Source organism: Scatophagus argus, chromosome 3 (assembly GCF_020382885.2).
Source record: "Scatophagus argus isolate fScaArg1 chromosome 3, fScaArg1.pri, whole genome shotgun sequence".
NCBI classification, from domain to species: Eukaryota; Metazoa; Chordata; class Actinopteri; family Scatophagidae; genus Scatophagus; species Scatophagus argus.
In genome coordinates this window covers 2,748,292-2,766,776 of record NC_058495.1, presented here as the reverse complement: position 1 = coordinate 2,766,776, position 18,485 = coordinate 2,748,292, and the positions used below count along the sequence as shown (strand labels likewise).

The 18,485-nt window shown below is 40.3% G+C and overlaps 1 protein-coding gene across 1 annotated transcript in view; it reads left to right on the top strand.

Moving 5' to 3' along the window:
- Window positions 1–1,923: 1,923 nt before the first annotated feature.
- cntn2 (contactin 2) overlaps window positions 1,924–18,485 on the top strand; it is a 52,710-nt gene continuing 36,148 nt past the window's right edge. The window contains exon 1 of the mRNA XM_046381309.1: window positions 1,924–2,284. The gene's annotated coding sequence lies outside the window, so the exon portion shown is untranslated. The remainder of the gene's footprint in view (window positions 2,285–18,485) is intronic.

The window sequence follows — 18,485 nt, the reverse complement described above, 5'->3', positions numbered from 1 at the left end:
GGAGGGGGTCTCTCGTCTCTGGTCCCCAGGGAGGAGGGCTGTGGAGGGAGGCAGGGAGCAGCACCTGCCGCCTCTGTGCTTCACTTCCAGGCAGCCGCGCGCCCACAACAAAAGGAGGTGCAAACTGCCGCCGCTCCATCTGACAACGGAGATGCTGCGTCAAGCTCGCTGAGGAGGGGGCGATAAAATGACCGGAAATCAGTCCATTTTGCCTTCAAAATAAAGGAAGCATTAGTCTATTGTATTTTTCATTTACAGCATTTACGTGCACATGAAGACAAGTTAGTTTGTTTGATTGACCGATTGTATTCATCAAAGTGTATTTATTTATTCTACAACGGATTTATCAGGGCAGATATGTCTCAGTAGTAAAAAATACATCACTGAAACAAACTGCTACACTCTTATTATGGGCTTGACCTTAAGCATGTTGCACTTGTGAGCTCCATTATTTACATGTTGCTCAACCAATCCAAGATAAAGTCTTGTGTATCATCCTAGTTCATCCTGATAATTTTGCATCAGGCTATTTGGTTCTTTCTGCAGGTGCGGGGTTATGTCATATTTTTCACAGGTTTGATTTTATATTAACTTCTGAAGTTCTGGGACACGTGGTAAAGCTGCTGCCAGAACCTCAGTGAGAATCACAGTGTTTTAACAGGAATATTAACCGTGGTTTGTCTTTTGAACATTCATCTATATTTTGAACAGATGTAAGTTATGTTGTTGTTGACGTTAGCAGAAGCAGGAATCCTCTTCCGTAGATGTTCTTCCTTCAGCTGCTGGCATATACAGAGGAAATGTGGAACCACAATCCTGTCAGTAAACTGGACACAAAGTGACTGGTGCATGTATATTGACTCCTGAATATTCTATAGTCATACACACATTCATTTTGCTTCAGCATCATTTGTCAGACAAGAAGCATTACAGATCATATGGAAACTGTAACAGAGTAAATGCAGGTCAGTTAGCTGTGACTTTTTGTGCTTGCCATTAACATTAATTCAATTCACAACAAGAGTTATCTCATGACACCGATTAGAGCAGATTTAGACCAAACTCTTTAATTTAATTTTGTAATACATTGCTAGACTTTTTACATAGACCACGGACAGTTGCAACAGGGGATGGTTGCAACATGTCATTTTTCTCCAATCAGAAACAAGATAGAGTGTCTCTTTCTTTTCAGTATGGCCACAGTGAGAAAGAGGGTCACAGACATACTCCATATTTTAGAGAGAGCCTCTGACATCATCAGGGATGAAGGCAGGGCAGTCAGGGCAGTGGTGAGAGAGTTTGCCATCTGTCACACCACATTGTACGGGTTCCACAAAAAGATAAGTCATCAGGTGCTGGTTACTGGAGCAGCAGTAGAGTGTTTACAGACGAACAAGAGAAGAGCGTCGGGCAGTATTTAATAAAGGCAGCTGACCTATGCTTTGTTGCAAACATCCCCAAACATGGTTGCAACTGCCCCAGGGCCCGGGGTCAGTTGCAACAACTGACTCCTTACATTCAAATGCAAATTGTGAAGAATATACTTTCTGTAATCATCTTTAAATGGTTTTAACTATTAACAGACAGGTGTAAGTTTATTGTATAAAAATTTGGTTTGTCCAATCCAAACCGTATCTGCGTAACAGAGTCAAATGCAAAAAGTGTTGCAACTGTCCCCGGTCTCCCCTACGTGTAGCTATTTAGTTAAGATTAAAATAAGAAGTAACTTGAAGAAGTAAAAATACCGATTTACGTAGGTTTAAAAATGCTAACATGTGAGTTTAAGCATCTACGTTACAGTAAGCAATAACGTAGCAGTAAGTTAATAGACTGATCAGTTGTTGCGTCAAAATTATTAGGGAGACAGTTAATTTTGCTGTATAGATACCGGAAGTACTTTTGTTGTGTTTTCGCTGGCTTGACACTGGTGAAAGGAGACCAGAAGGTAATCGAAAGAAAGCAGGATGCGGAGGAGAGGAAGGAATTAGAGAGACAGAGAGGGAGTGAGAGAGGGAGAGAAAATAGCTGGCCCATCTTTGAATGCGGCTTGCCTAAAATTAGCGTAGAGCAGGGGAAGAGCGGACAGGCCATCCAGAGAGGGAAGACAGAGAGGGAGCAGAGCAGAATAACTACGCTATGTGAAACGAGCCTGGGTCGCCTCTGTCATCCGAAACACGGTGACTGTTTCACCGACGTAGCGAGCAGCATCATATCGCCGCCTGCGCATCATCCGCCACTCCGCATCGCTGCTGCCCGGGGAGAAGACCATCTGCATTTCAGCAAGGTAAACAAACCCGCAACGTCCAACACACTGCTTTATCGTTATCCTCGTCTTAATAACTCCATTCCCGCGTCTATGTTTGCACCATAAACGGTGAGAAATAGAAGCGCATAAATGGCTTTTCGGGATGCTGTTGAAGGCTGCTGTCGACTGTTTCCCCGGGCTAACAGTTTAGCGCTTTAGTATGAATGGATATCCCGTTCATTACTATTTTTGACGCAATAGCACGACCTCGGACATATCCAGAATACCAACAGCTAACGTCCCAAAACGTGTTTTTCTCCCTTGTAATTTGGCGTACGTTACACTAAACTTCCGATTAAATCTGGCCATTTAATGCCCTTTTGCATCTCGACAAACCTAACGCTGCACCTCTTAACACTACACTATTGGGGTAGCTCGTCTTCGCTTTTGCCTTAAATAACTAGCGTTTTACTTTCATTATCATTTCAAACGCGGACATCTTTAATCCATTAAAGTGCGTATGTGTTTACGTGCAGGGAAACGAACATTCATTGAATTAGTTAAGTTCTAGTAAATGAAGGTCCCGCTTGCTGAAAATGTCGAACATTAACTGTTGTCGGGGTTCAGTTCTACATGTGTATCTCACAGTTAAAACTGGTTCCCTCATTGTTACTTGTGAAGCCGCATGTGCTGGCCGGGAGCCTTTCAGGACACTGTGTTATGGTCAGTCTGGCAAAGGAGGGTTTGCGTCTTGTACACTCAGTAGGTGGCTCGGGTTGATCTTCACGGTTTGTGGGGGTTCTTTAGTGTGTGGGTACTACTGCTAAGAATTCATTTCACTGTAATTAGATAATGAGGGATTATGTGAGCAGATAATTCAGTAATATCTGTTAATGATGCCTCCATATTGAATTTTTTTCCCCCATGTGATTTTGACTTAACATATCTGTGCTCAAAGGCTTACTCCTCTAATTAAATAAATAAATATATTATATGAACTCTTCAGATAAAGTGGGGTTTTAAATGAGAGATTGTCAGGTCATTCATTTTGCTGTGGTCACTGTCATTACATGTATTGTGTGTACATGTATTGTGCGCTGTATATACATTTTTAATAGACTCTCATATTTAGGGCTGAACTGAAAAAGTCTTTGAAAAAGCTTCTTTCATGGAATTGACAATCAAATCCTAAATCAGCATTTGAACGCAACACAGTTTTTTTTGTTTTGTTTTGCTTTTGTTTGTTTTCCATATGTGTTCACTTTGTTTAAGCCTGGCATTTCACCACCGTTCCAGATAAAAGCTAGACTATACTTATATGTAAAATTAGATTACGATAAATCAGTTTACTCAAACTGAGGATTCTGTTAGCTTTTTTTTTTTTTTTGTTAGTATTTTTATATTTTATAATTTTTTTTAGGTGACATGACGACATGCATTTCAAGAACTCAACAGAACTTTTGAATGTTATATAAGACATTTGGTACAGCCAGATTAATAGTATAATAACAATTGCAAAATACTCGTATATGAAAGTACTGCTTTGCCTGGTGATGTTATCTGATATTTTTACATTTTTTTACAATAATTCTTTTAATAATGTAGTATAAAAATTCCCAGTGTGATGTGAGATTTAATTTTATTATATGTGAATCCAATCTGTGTTTCGAGCATTTGTGTGCATTTTTCAAGAGAAAGATTTATTATATTGGCTTTACTAAGGTAATTTTATAAATGGATTTTGATACTCGGGCTATGTGGAGTTTGCATGTTCTCCCTGTGCCTGCGTGGGTTTTCTCCGGGTTCTCCGGCTTCCTCCCACAATACCAAAAACATGCACATTAGGTTTATTGGCTACTCTAAATTGCCCCTAGGTGTGAGTGTGAGAGTGTGTGGTTGTTTGTCTTTGTGTGTTGGCCCTGCGATTGACTGGTGACCAGTCCAGGGTGAACCCCGCCTCTCGCCCGTAGTCAGCTGGGATAGGCTCCAGCTCCCCCGCGACCCTGACGGATAAGCGGTATAGAAAATGGATGGATGGATTTTGATACTCTGGCCACACAGAGGAGATTGAGCTAGTCGGCAGTGAACATCTCAAGCTTTAAAGCTGAAATCCTTAACTTTCCACCTGCTGCCGTGACAGGTCTACAGCAATGGTGGAAGTTTATGTTGAAGCTGCTGTGTAATGGTTTTTTTTAATCAGTCATTCAACTTTGGAAATGCTCCATATTCTGAGGGATGAAAATACTCACCTTATTCTTTATTTTGTGTGATGTACCTCATGTTTGTTCTAAAAAGCTATAAAAATAATTATATAGACTTTTGTATTGCCAGCTGCCAGAACTGCTAGAAGGCTACCATCTTCACATGCCATACGAAGTTAATGAAATGATTTAACGTGTCATAAAGACAAAAGTAACTCTCTTTTATGAGGCACTTTATGAGACACTTAAGTCTGATGTCAATTTAGTTTTACACTTAGTTTATAGATTTGTGTTTATATTTTGCATGTAGCGTTCACAGGCAGGGACTTGTGTGACGATGCTCTCTTACTGTTAAAACTGCTGGAGCCTGCTGTAAAGAAAATTATTTGTCCAGGTTAGCTAGGCTCAGCCGTTTTTATATTAACTTCATAGCTGTTTAGATGTACACACTGTATAACCCAGCAAATAGATTAAGTAGGACTTGGTAGATAAATCAATGTTTGTAGTCACTGTAAAAACAGAACAGAAAGATGCAAAGACAAAGAGGATGTGTTGAGAGATGTTAAGAGCTTCGTGCAGTGATTTAATTTTGTTTGGCGAAGTCTGACCATTTGATGTGGTGACGTGATATACAGTAGGGGCAGCCATAAGGGTGCAGGATGTTGACTTGCAGAAATGAAAGATGATAGCTACTGGTAATGTTTACATGGAGGGAGTAATTTAACCAATAACCTGCTTTGTTTCTGAGCCACTCTTAATGTGAAGACATTTGAAACGGCTAAAGCTAGTAAAATATGGACTGCATCGGCAAGACTGCACTGGTGGTGAAGATGTGTTCTTACCATATACTACTGATGCCAAGAAAGTGACTTTTCAAAGTCCGAGTGTATTTTGATCCCCCTGATCGGTCACTTTCGTCTCCGTGCATCCACTGCAGTGATATCTCAGCGCCTTGTTTAGCCGAGCTTTGCATAAAGACTGGCAGCCAAAACTGTAAGCTTCGATTCATTAAAGGGGAAAAAAAATCCTCCACACCTTTCATATGTTTGCACGTTTAATATTATGTTTATACCATTAAAGTCATGTATTCTGATGAGAAGTCTGTGCTTTGTGCTCTTGTTTATGACACTGAAATGTGAGTATTCATTGCTCTTATGGAGGAAAGGGGTCCAGTAGTTTTCTCTGCACATGGAAACCATTATTGCCTTTAAATAATGAGCGGATGTTTATTCACGTACAGAGGAACAGAATGTAGTCTGTTGTTGTCTGCTGCTCATAAAGCCATTTCTTCATATGTAATTAACTTTTTATGGAGACCAGAGGGGGTAAATAACTGCAAATGCTGTGGAGAAGTTCATTACTCTCAGCTACTGGGATTAGACGTTTGCTAATGATTGCAGCAGTGCACAGAAGCTGAAAGCGACTATGGCTGCCAATAATTTTGTAGGCATTGTGTCGAAATCATGCTTTGATTATATTATTATTTCAGACCAGAATTATATCCTTGTACTAAATGGGGGTCATAATGGTAACACAATGCAGACTTCCTGTTCTCTTCTGGGACACCTCTTTCTTTCAAAGCTGAGAAACATTGCTCTTTGATGAATGATAAGCCTTTACTGACATAATCCTGACATAATGAGATCATAACCAGTTTTGGATTTTTACATTTTTTGGCCTAAACAGTAGCCATGCATGAGACATTGCTCCTATCTCTATTCCATTTTGACTGCTCAAAAATATTCTAACAATATTTTAACAACATTATATTGACTTATAATTGCATTTTAACATGATGACATTTAAATTTATTATTATTTATTATAGTTAAACTCTATAGTGGCCTCTGACATATTTGGGCACGAGACAGTGGACATATGTGCACCCACAGTGGCTCCCTGATTTTGAAAAAGTGCTAATTGCTTGGGTCCCTTACATCTATACTGTCTGCTACTCTGCTGCTTCGTGTCTCCATGCCAAGGCTGCTATCGATCCATCAGTTGAATGGACCAGACTTCATCTACGGTTAATAAGACATGCTCTGAGCTTGAGTGGAACAGTAAAGCCTTCAGTCAAACCTTTCTCACTCACAGAAGATTCATGTCAGAGTGCCCAGCTTGCTCAATGGCTCTTTGTTGTCTAATAAGTGGTGAGACCGGAGAGGTCAATCCCTCCATCTGAGAAAGATATGAGCCACAGAATCCTGTCATGACTGCTGAACCTCTGTGCTTCTCTAAACTGTCAGACAGATGTGGAGATATGGAGCTGACAGGAAGGAGAAATTCTTTCTGCTCAGAGAAATCACCCTGAACCCTGATCTTGAAGTATGTCTGTTGGGTTAATGCTGTAAATTGAAATTCCACAGACTGTACACATGTAATGATGTAATGGTGTGTGCTTCATAACGAACACAACAGCCATGAGTGTGCATGGTCATCCACAATGCTGATAGCTTTGTGGGTCTGCAGCGTGTGGTGTACTGTAGATATCCTTGATGGAGGGGAGAGAATCCCCAATGATCTTCTCACTACCCATTGCTGGTCCTTGCATTCCACTGTGTAGTTTCCATACCAGGCAGTGATGCAGCAGGTTTTCGGGACACAAGTGGACACCGAGGTATTTGGTGCTCTTTGAAGATCTCCACAGTGGAGCCGTCAATATTCAGCAGAGTTCAGTGGACACTCTGCTCTTCTGTCCACAACATACTCTTTGGTCTCGTTGACATTCAGAGACAGGTTGTCGACTTTGCAGCAGTCTGTTCGACTTTGTACCTGCTCTCTGTAAGCTGACTCGTCGCTCTTGCTGATGAGACCTGTCACTGTTGTGTCATCAGAGAACTTGATGATGTGATTCATGCTGTGCATTGCCACTCAGTCATGAATCAGCAGTGTGAGCAGCAGAGGCCTGAGCACACAACCCTGTGGGGCTCCTGTGCTCAGTGTGGCAGTGCTGGAGAAGTTGCTGCCTATCCGGGCTTTCTCTGGTCTCTCATCAGAGAAAGTCCAGGATCTAGTTGTAGAGGGAGGTGTTCATCGTGGAGTTATTATGAGGTAATACTTGTCGGCACACACTGACCCTGCACACACTTACCGATATATGTTGGTGTCAGCATATAGAGAAATAGATGTTTGGGATAATATGTGTGTGTGTGTGTGTGTGTGTGTGTGTGTGAGAAAGAGAGAGAGAAATTTACACATAAACAGATGTGAAGGGAAACTCATAGAAATCGAAATCGAAACAGAGAAACAAAGGTGTGTGTATGTTGCAGCTCATTAAACAATTTGTACCCCCTGTTCAAAAACATGTCCATAACCCCAAATACTCCTTAATCCTACTGGTACAAAATAAATAAATTGTCTTGGGAGTATGCTTTTTCATTGTCTCTATTTCCTTATCAAAACAGAAATGACAAGTAGCCAAACAAACTGTTGTTATTCAGTATGGTTTTTGTCTGGCATAACACAAGAAACTTGTTATCATAGGCATGTCCAAAGCAGTACAGTAAGGTTCATAAATGTCCTGTTGTTTTATTTTGACCACTGTGGGCTAAGCGCTGAGCTCCTGCTCCGTGCACAGCAAAGCGGAGTGAGGTTCACAGATGGGAACCAGTATTCTGTTAGGTGTGCACTTTTCCAGAGGGAGTTTAAGTGAGAGGTGAGGTGTGTGTATGTTCACTATGTGCTGATGCAGTGTGTGCAGGCAGCAGGTTTGTCTTTATTTTTGCGTGCTAAATATTTTAGTTTCGAATAACATATGAACACTCTGCCATGCAGATGTGTGTCCGTGTACCCGTGTGTGTGTGTGTGTGTGTGTGTATTTCTCAGTGTCTGGGATGGCTTGCTGGAAGCCTCCCAGTATCTGGGAGTGGTTCAGGCTGTAGATAGAAGCCTTCCAGCAACCTGAGTCCAAATTAAAACTCAGTGAAGCGCTGTACAGGAGAACATGCTGCAGACTGCTAATAGCAGAACAGCACTGCAGAGCTATCACACTGATAATGTTAGGTAAGCTAAAGCTGCCCAGCTGTCCCGCTGAGAATACAGAGCTAGACTTACAAGCGTGGCATTGTAATACAACTGCTCACCACAGATAAGTGGAGTTTAAAGGTACTCTTAGTCTTCCCAGCTAATCTGCGTCAATGCACAGCTATTCTTTGCAGGGAGGTGTTTGCACAATTTTTTTTTATATCACAATGTATCTATGCACGTACAATATCCGATTCAGGTTAAATCATTTGGTACCAAATTTTGGTACCTGAGAGCACACCTGGGTGAGACAGTAACTAAGAGTGTACTTAGAGAGAAAGAGAGAGTGAGACTATGTCAGCCCTGCAAGTATGGCTACACTTTTCAAAACACATTTCTGAGCTGAGGAAACACCTGGTCAAACACAAAGTATTTCTAACAGTTGGAGAGTGTACCGTGTTTGATAGCTTGAAAACCAAGTCCCCAGCAGCAGCTGCATCTAATGTTGGCACATCTGCAGCCATTGCTGTGCTCATTCATGGAGAGTTGAACCCCCCATAAAGAAACACTGAGGCTTTGGCATCTTTATTGGTAACCAAATAATTAGTTAGTTGAACAAGTTGTTAGAGATAAACTCACTGTGTGGGGTAACGAGTTACCAGGCCGAAGCAGTTACTGCAGTCACACTGGACTGTATGGACTTTGCACTTATTAAGGAATACTGGGTTAAAAGTGCAATATCCAAGAATTTTAGTTAAAAACATTAAAAATGCAACTAAAATTATCAACAAAATATGAAGAAATAGCAGTTTTGACATTATGTCAAAGACATCTTTGTATTATATTGCAAAGATATCTGCTGAAGTTAGCATGCTAAAAAGCAGCTAAAGTTCACTGCAGTTCATCGTTACCATGGTGATATGTATAGTTTTTGAATAAGACAAGTGGCCAGTTCTTACATATTGCACTTTTAAGTGGAACATGTGAAGGGCAAAACTTTTTCTTAACTTTTTCCTTAGAAGTTGTGAGAGAAGTCAGTAATGTTATCAAGGATTCAGTTCTAAACTACTTCTTTTCAATGAATTTCCCACCATCCACTTTACTTTAAATTAGCTTTAGGCATGTATTGAGTGGAGATTTGGCTATTTTTACATGCATGCTCATGTCCCTGTAATATTCATGAAGCATTAAGGTATAAGCTGAATGTGAAGAGGAAAGTGGATGTAAATGTCATATTCTGTTTACAATAACCTTATGAGTCTGAGAGACCTGGATTAGGGGGAAGGGATATTCCTGTTATCTGGAATGTAAATGTAAACACACAATCCTCTTTACTTTTGCCTAAGCTTTGCTAAAACTTAATTTTATATTGGATTGTGGCGAGAATTTGTTGCCTTCACGACACATCATATGGCAAAGAATTTCCAAGGCAATTTCACGAAACATGTTACACTAAGGGCAGTGGTAGCTGCTAGCATTAATTCTTCAATGTGTTTGAAGAGTAATTCACAACACTTTTTATCAGTTAAGGTAACAGTTAGAGGTCCAGAAGACTCCTAAAACATATTGTCATTGCAGCAATTTTATAAGAATTTTATCAGCTTACCAAAAGCAAAACAGTCCAACACTAACAATCCAACAAGACGCTCAGGAAAGACATTAAAAAACTCTGAGTGTTAAGATTAGATCCTAAGAGGTTTGATGTCTCAGCCTAATTGGAAGAAGAAATTATATTTCTGTTTTTGTGGTTTAGAGATATTTACAGCTGTGCTCACACAGCCATAAGCTTGATTGAACAAAAGTTAATTAATTCTCCACAGAGATGAATAATAATTAAGTGCGTTGCAGGCATTGCGATATACTGTAAACTGAAGGTTATCGGGTGTTCGTTGGAATCAGTGCATTTTCTGAGTGCAGTTTCTGACTCATGAAAAGCTGGTCTTGTGTCTCACTTTACCACAGGGTAAGGGTAATATGAGCATAGGAATGGAACAAGTTTCAGTCCTGGGGGAATAAAATAACTTGAGTGTCCTTTTTCTATCCTAACCTATCCTAACCCTTATATGAACAGTCAGTCTGATCTCTTTCAAGAAACACGACGTAATGACTGATGTTGTTGGGAAAGAGACAATGCAGCTTGACTCAGTGTTATCAACACAATATCAGCGGTCTTTTTCAGAGGTGGGTCATAGTCAGTGAGTTTTTTGGTTAGGACTTTATGTCTCTATCTATATCTTTTATTCCCTTGCTGCTGATCAAACTGAGATATTCTCTGACTCTTCCTCGGTTTTATTATTTCTCCAGCCTGTTGCAGTGGCATTTGAGCAGAACTGAGTCAGAGTGGTGTGAGATGAGCCATTGGGTCAGTTTCTTCCACAAATCTGACACAACTGCTTCATACAGCATACTACTCAGTACTTACTGAGAACCATCTGGACTGTGTCTGCCATCCCGACCATCAAACAGTACAGCACTGAAAGTTACAACTACATATGAGCGAGTACAACGTTATCTGTCTCTGTATCTGCCTAACCAACTAATTTATCTGTAAAGATTCTCTACAACAACAGAAGATGACACATTACAAGCTGTACAAATGTTTTGAAATGGTATACACTTCCTGTCTCCTGGGTGGGCGTCCTCCCGTCCCTACTAGGCATTTTTAAGAACATTTTTAACTTAATTTTAGCTTAATATGCTCACTCCAGAGCTTGGTCTCAAACAAAGTTATTTTCTCATGATTTGCTTGTCTAGAAAGTGCCATTTTAGTGTTAAAATATTCAGAAGATATGTGGCTTGTTAAAAAATGAATCCAGTATTTGCTTTGATTTCTGTAGGTGATCATAATCTGTGCCGCTGAAGCAATAGATTCAGCAGTGGCAAAACCCACAGATACAGGATGTATCTGTGGAGGGCCCAGACCACCTGTGTGCCTGCGTGGGTTTTCTCCGGGTACTCCGGCTTCCTCCCACAATACCAAAAACATGCACAATAGGTTAATTGGCTACTCTACATTGCCCCTAGGTGTGAGTGTGAGAGTGTGTGGTTGTCTGTCTTTGTGTGTCAGCCCTGTGATTGACGACCAGTCCAGAGTGAACCCCACCTCTCACCTGTAGTCAGCTGGGATAGGCTCCAGCCCCCAGCAACCCTGACAGATAAGCGGTATAGAAAATGGATGGATGGATTCATTAGTGAGCCAGCTCTCTCTTTTATCTGTGTATGTATCCATGCTTGCAGTGGGCAGGGCCTAAGCACAGAAGAGAGTGTGGCTAGCTGGAAGGTGTTAATTTAAGCCTGAAATTGGTATGGGTTGATCAGAAGTTGCTGCATTTATTATTTATTAGAAAATCAGCTGTTCCCGGTTTCAAATCACAATTATAACTATTTTCTTCTGTATTTGTTTAGTTGTTAGCTGTTATTATTAACCGACAGTATGTTTTAGAATTCTGACAGAATTTATTGTTTAATTATAAAAGATTGTTGTTAAAGTTGAATGATTTGAGAGAAAATATCCAGTTATTTTGACTAATATTGCACTTGTGATTTAAACTTCTGTAAGTAAGATATGTTTTTGCTAAGGATTATCACAAATTGATGTCATTTTAGTTTATTTATTTATTTTTATTTTATAAAGATGGCACTGTATCTACAAAGTATAAATGTGCAGCTCTGTTAAGAAGTCAGAGAGGAAGCACTCTCTTCTGTGAAAACAGTTACAAAAAGCAGTGTAGGGGAGTACCAACATATTTGCTGACCCGCTGGTGATGGTGTAATGTGAACACTGTCAGAGATGTCCTCAGGAACCTGTTGTTCAAGAATATAGTTGAATTTGCTGATAATAATTTGGTAATTTTATTTTTAAAATGTATATTTTTTAAAATCTCCGTATGTGGAAATGAGACATCACAGTTAAGCCTCATTAATTTCAACATTTGTACATTTATAATTCTTGACTTAAAAGCTGTAAGCTGTGACATATTAAGTAAAGCAAACTGCAGTTTAGACTCATAGCATTTGGTGTTTGCAGTCACATCCACAGAATGTCTCACTGAGCGCCAACACTGTCTGACCTGAAATCTTTAATAACTCCCCTTTATGTAAATATAGCCGCCCACACTTTGGGAACCAGGCTCTGAGCCACACAAGCACTGAGCTAAATTGCAGCAAAACAGCACAGTACCAACATGAGTGTGTACAACTCTTCAGCGATTGCCTCCATAATTTGAACACTGGACAGAAAACATCTGTGCAACACAGCACAACAGAAGGTATTTCTTCTGGTTTTACACAGTTTAACAACAGTCAGTACTCTGGTTGGGTATTTACAAGGTGAGATCAAAACCTACCTTTGCAAGAACTGAGATACAACGGTGTTTCCCAATCTTTGTGTTGTCTCTTTCCCCTGCAAACATTCAGCTTCCCTCTAACCCCTCCCCCCAATTTGTTGCAGCTTCAGTAAAACACTAGTGTTTGCATGCTGGTAAAACAGCAAGCACAGTTGAAAACGGACAAAGAATCCAGTTTTCAGAAAGTACCTGCTCAGGTGTGTAGCTAGCACACCAAGGTGTGTTGCTGTGTTGTGTTTTATACTGTCTGTCACTCAGACCTGAGTACACACAGCAAAAAAGCAGCAAAACCACTGATGGTTACTCTTAGTGTTACCTCAAAATTCCATTCCTAATAAAACTACTTTTGGGCCATAGGTAAAGCAGGAGTATTGTGACTACTTTGCTTGTGTCACTTATCTTAGCTGTTCCTAGGACTACGCTCTTCTGGACAGAAACCACCCATGTTGTACCTTGAATCTGCTGGAGCCAGTCTTTGAGTTTGGGCGCCACAGCCCCCAGTGCCCCAATTACCACTGGCACCCCTGTTGCTTTTACTTGCCACATCTTTTCTAGTTCAGTTCGTCAATCCAGGCGGTGCACAGGTTGGTCTGCCTGGTCTGGCGGTCCTTAGTGACTGCTGTGCCGATGGTAGCTGATGCTTGGCTCCCTTTTCAGGCCCCACTCATGTATGGATCTATGTGCCTACTTATCGTAGTTGCTATCATGCCTGACACGAGCTTCAATATTATGCAGAGGCAGGTTATTGGCTGGTAGTTGGATGGATTTACTCTGTTCTGAGGATCCTTCCTGATGAGGGCTGTCCTTCTTTGGGTTAGTTCTGTGTGAGTCCCATCCATAAGCAGCTGGTTCATATGTCATATCAGGGCTTGGTGCTGTTCAGCTCTTCATACCTGGCACTCTCTGTTGGATGTCTGTCATTGTGATGGTTACTGGATCTTGTTCTGGGAGGTTGCTGTGGTCTGCTCCTAGATCCACTAGCCACTGAGCATTGATGTTTTGCGATGCGTCCTTCTCCCGTATGTTCTTCCATCACTGTTTAGTCTCAGCCCTGGGTGGATCTGTTCTCATGTTATTATCATTATTACTGGGAGTACACTTTGGATAGTGGAAAACACCCTGTTTATTCTCTTAGCTTCGGCTTCTCGTGTGTATCTCTTCATGCAGGTAGCCATAGTTGTGAGTCTTTGTGTGGCAGTGTCCAGTGCCTCAAGTGTAGACTTTATTGGTAGCTCTTTCTTCTTCACACCTCTCTGTAGTTGTAGGTGTCCAGCTTTGTGCCTGTCCTTGTGTTCAGGGAGTCTGTGTCTGTTATTGGGGCTTGGTACCAAATCCTGGAGCGTCGGGATGATGACTTCTCCCATCTCACCAGTTGTCGTAGCATTGTTGTTGTACCTCATCGATCTCTAGTTGTGATAGCTGTTTGTGGGAGTTGGAATACTGTGCTAGTAGATGCTTCTTAGTATAGATGTTGTATAGTAGTAGACCGTTGGTAGGACATTAGTAGACATGCTAAGTCTACTAATGGCTCACTGCTACCTCATATATAAGTGTAATTCAGCTCTCACTTCTCTGTCAGCGTCTGTCGTCTTCGTGCTCCATTGCTCTTAGTATTGGTTGTGTGCAGTGTGACAGATGAGCAGGGACAACATTACCAGGGCTGGTTCTCCATAGGGACTCTGGTGGCACAAGTGCCTGATTCAGGAGGTTACGACGTCTAGATTAAGGTCTCAGGAGAGCCTTGGTGCCTCCAGATGCACAGGGTGGGTGGGGAAACTTATCCATTTTAGTGTCTGCTGATTTACAGCTGGGTGACGCAGGGACTCAGAGATTAGCAGGATCATCAATGGCATTAGGACGTTATTACTAAATAGCTGAGAAAGTCCACTTAGTGATTATGAATTATAACCCATGTGTTTTAATAATACACAGTATCAGTGACATGTTGGTGGGGTTAGTATTTGATGGAGTGCAGTCTTCACGAGTTTCAGTGTAGCAATAGTTTGGAAGTTTAATGTTGAGCCAGGTGGAGTCAGAGATAAAGCTACATTAATACAAAGCTGCATATTCAGTGCAAATTCTGTGTGTGATCCAAATCATCATTGTGTTTGCTCCTCTTTGTTGCTGCCAAATGAAGAATGAATTTCCTCCAATGTCTAGTAGTAGGTAACTGGAACCAAATGTGTGGCACTCAGAGAATTTTAGGTCACCATCAACCATTTTTGTTCTCTGGGACATCTGATAAATAAAGAACCAAGAAGGACAGAATGAGCCTCTCTTAAGAACTTCAATGGTCAAGCTGTTCATTCATGGCCCTGTGTGCACAGCTGACCTTATTCCACCTTTCTCTGACCTGAGGTCAGCTATAAGTCAGCGTTGTCTACAGTCAGGACAGAAAGTCAGAGGAGATGGTGATGAATATTGAGAGCTAACACTTATATCAAGTAACACAACTGTGACTTTTGACCTGAACACACACACACACACACACACACACACACACACACACACACACACTTTGGTTTTATGCATGTTTCATCTAACTATTAAGACTTTTTGTTTATTGACTAAATTATGTGTGTAGAACTCAAGCAATAAAAGACTGCTTGGTCAGGTTCAAAGTCCCATTGTGTGAACTACAACATATTTACCTATTTAAAGGAAAATATTACAGTGAAACACTGTGGTAGTGACAACAGCAACATAACATTCAGTGCTGTTGTTTTTCTCCTTTGGCAGACTAGACCCTGCAATGGCATATTGCTGCCCTCTACTGTTAATTATTGATTTTGACTTTTGACTCTTGTATATTTTTTTTATTAAGTCCAATATTGTGCTGTTATTCCACCAGTTTCTTCATTTTAGTCCAGTTATCTGGCTGTTGTCAAGTGAAAACAGTAAAATCTCCCTCTGCCTTATCTAACCAACAGTTCGAAATCTAAATATACAATGACATGAAACAATCAATCAATGATTGTGATTTGAGTTGGCTCTGTGAGTGCAGCAGAAATTATATAGTAAGTGTCCTCTTTGTGTGATTATCTGTGAGCGTTGTAAGTGTGGATAACATGTCCGTAAATAGTTCTCTGTTTCACAGGGCCAGAAGTGGCACAAGGGACTCAGACCCCCTGTTGTTCCCTAATGATCAAAGACACACACACACACACACACACACACACACACACACACACACACACACACACACACAGATAATAGATGTTTCTCTCTGTGTCCTGATGAAGTCAGTCACAGTGTGCATGAAGTCATCCTGCTGTCAGACACCACGCTCCCCTTGTTAGTGGAGGGGAAACTAATGGCTGCAGGCAGCCTGGAGATTTTTATCTTCCCTGTTGTTGGCAGCCTGGGTATTGGCTCAGGACTTCTTATTATGCATTTCCTCCAATTTTATCTAAGTACTTAGTGAATAGTTTAGCATGTCTCAGTATGATTGCTCGTTTTTTCCATTCATTAATGCTGCAGTAATTGTGTTTTTCACAGCATGTGGTCAGTAAGTTGCATATGTTGCTCAAAGTGGTGGCAGGTTCATGGTGTATGCTGATGTGTTGGAGTTATCCCTGAGTGCTAATTAGATACTCGATCTGCTTGTTAGTCTAAATTTATATTTTTCACATTTAATAGTACCTTGTTGGTGGTGGCTTACAACAGGATATATTTTGTTTTAAGCAGAGAAGATTGCCTTTTTTTAATTAACTAAATACCTCATGCAGCTTTAAAGGTTTTTGTTTATCATTATTTTATACTGACTAATTGTAACATTTGCTTGTGTGGTAGTGATTAGTGATTGCTATCAGTTAATTGGAGCTTGATGATTAGACGATTAAAACTCTGAGTGCAGCAGGTTGAAACATGCATAAGTGTTGTTCTGAGACATTCTTACGGCTATTTATTTTTCCTTTTTTCCTTTTTAATTAAGTTTTATTTACTGCTTCAAACTCACCTCCCAGCAAGAAGTTGAATCAGTCAATCAGCTTGTGTGATTCAGTTATTAGATATTAGTCAGTTAGGGTTTGAAAGAAAATTGAAAGTGAAAATGAAATGAAAATGAATGAAAGTGTTTTTTTTTTTTAAATAATTTAATCATTTCAGTCAGTTTTTAACCAACATATGCTGATTTCAGTTTCTTTAATGCAAGGATGTATTGATTCTCTTTGTCATTGATGACAGTAAATTTGAACTTTGGCAAATTGCATGAGAATTTTAGACAACTATTGGAAATTTTCTAGACTAAATTATTAATTTTAAATAATTGGCAAATTAAGTGATAATGAAAATAATCATGACCTGTAGCCCTTTTGGTCTTGTTGAAATTTGGGAGGTATACTTATCGAATTCTCTCTGAGCCTGTGTGATCAATGGGCAACCATAACCACTCTATTTGCATTGTAGAGGCTGACAAGTTTGAGTTCTCCAGATGCAACTTGCACCAAAATTCGTAGAAATTGTCTGTTAGGAGACCAAGTAAGGATAAGGATTTCTTTCTTGCTGAAATTCAGCTATTAAGAGTTCAATAGGCTAGGTAATTTTCTAAAACTGACACTAAGACAAGCACGCCTACTTCATGCAGCATTTGGCCAGGTTTGCAGAGAAACTTTTCTCTCAGAAACTCTTCACACACCCACTAACTTTAGGTTTCTGTTTTTTTATTTTTGACTTGACTTGTTTGTTTTTGTATGACTAAGTGCAATATTAGAGTTTGAGAAGGTGCTTGATTATGACCATTTGCACCATATATTGCGTCTTGCCCATCTACAATTGAGTGTAGGCATTCTGAACAGGTGAAAACACTTATAGATAGAAAGATACTTTATTGATCCCAAGGAAAATTCAACTTATGTCTAGTTTGTTTGAGGCATATTGAACCTTTTGAGACATCGAGTCTTATTCTTACCATGCTTGAAGATAGTCATATAGGACAGGACAAGTTCAAGTCTTCTTGCAGGATCACTGACGCTGGTGAAATAAACTTATCAACTGACACAAATATTTTCCTATTTGACAATTTTTTTAAAAAATCTTTATTTATTTTATTAATCCCAAGCTGGGAAATTTACTTCTCTGTATTTATCCCATCACTGATTGAAACAAGCACATGCAGTGAAACACACAGGAGTAGTGGGCTGCTCAAGGGCACATCCGCCAGCTAATGGGGGTGGGCGGACATTATTAATCACTCCACCACACCCAAATTTTTCCTGCCAGTCCAGAGGGGAACCGAACCGGCAACCCACCGGTCACAAGGTGCTTATCGAGCCTCTAGGCCACGGCTGTTCCCATACGACAAAAACAGAATAAATCAAAGACAGAAATAACACCCCACTGTTTGAAATGTGTCAGAAAGACATGGTCAATAGTTCTAAAGGGCAGAATAAGGTCAGGCAGCAGTGTACTGATACACAGCACTCTTGTGACTTGGCATCCATCAATAAAACATTAGTATAACCCGAAGAAGGATGGCTTAGTGCCATGTAACTGCACAAACCAGTCTGAGAGATTATCAGTAGGGAGGCTTTAAATGCAAAACATTTTCTGTAAAAGCAAGCAAGGAAGTTATGGCTAAAATGTCTTTCCAGGGTAAAATAACAGCAAGAAAAGTTTGCAGTTGCATTCCTGAGATTAAAGTTGTAAATTTAAATTTAAAAACTCAAATATTCCCTGAGAAAATAGTGTCATAAATATCCAAGAAAAAATTGACAATTTTGACATTAAACTC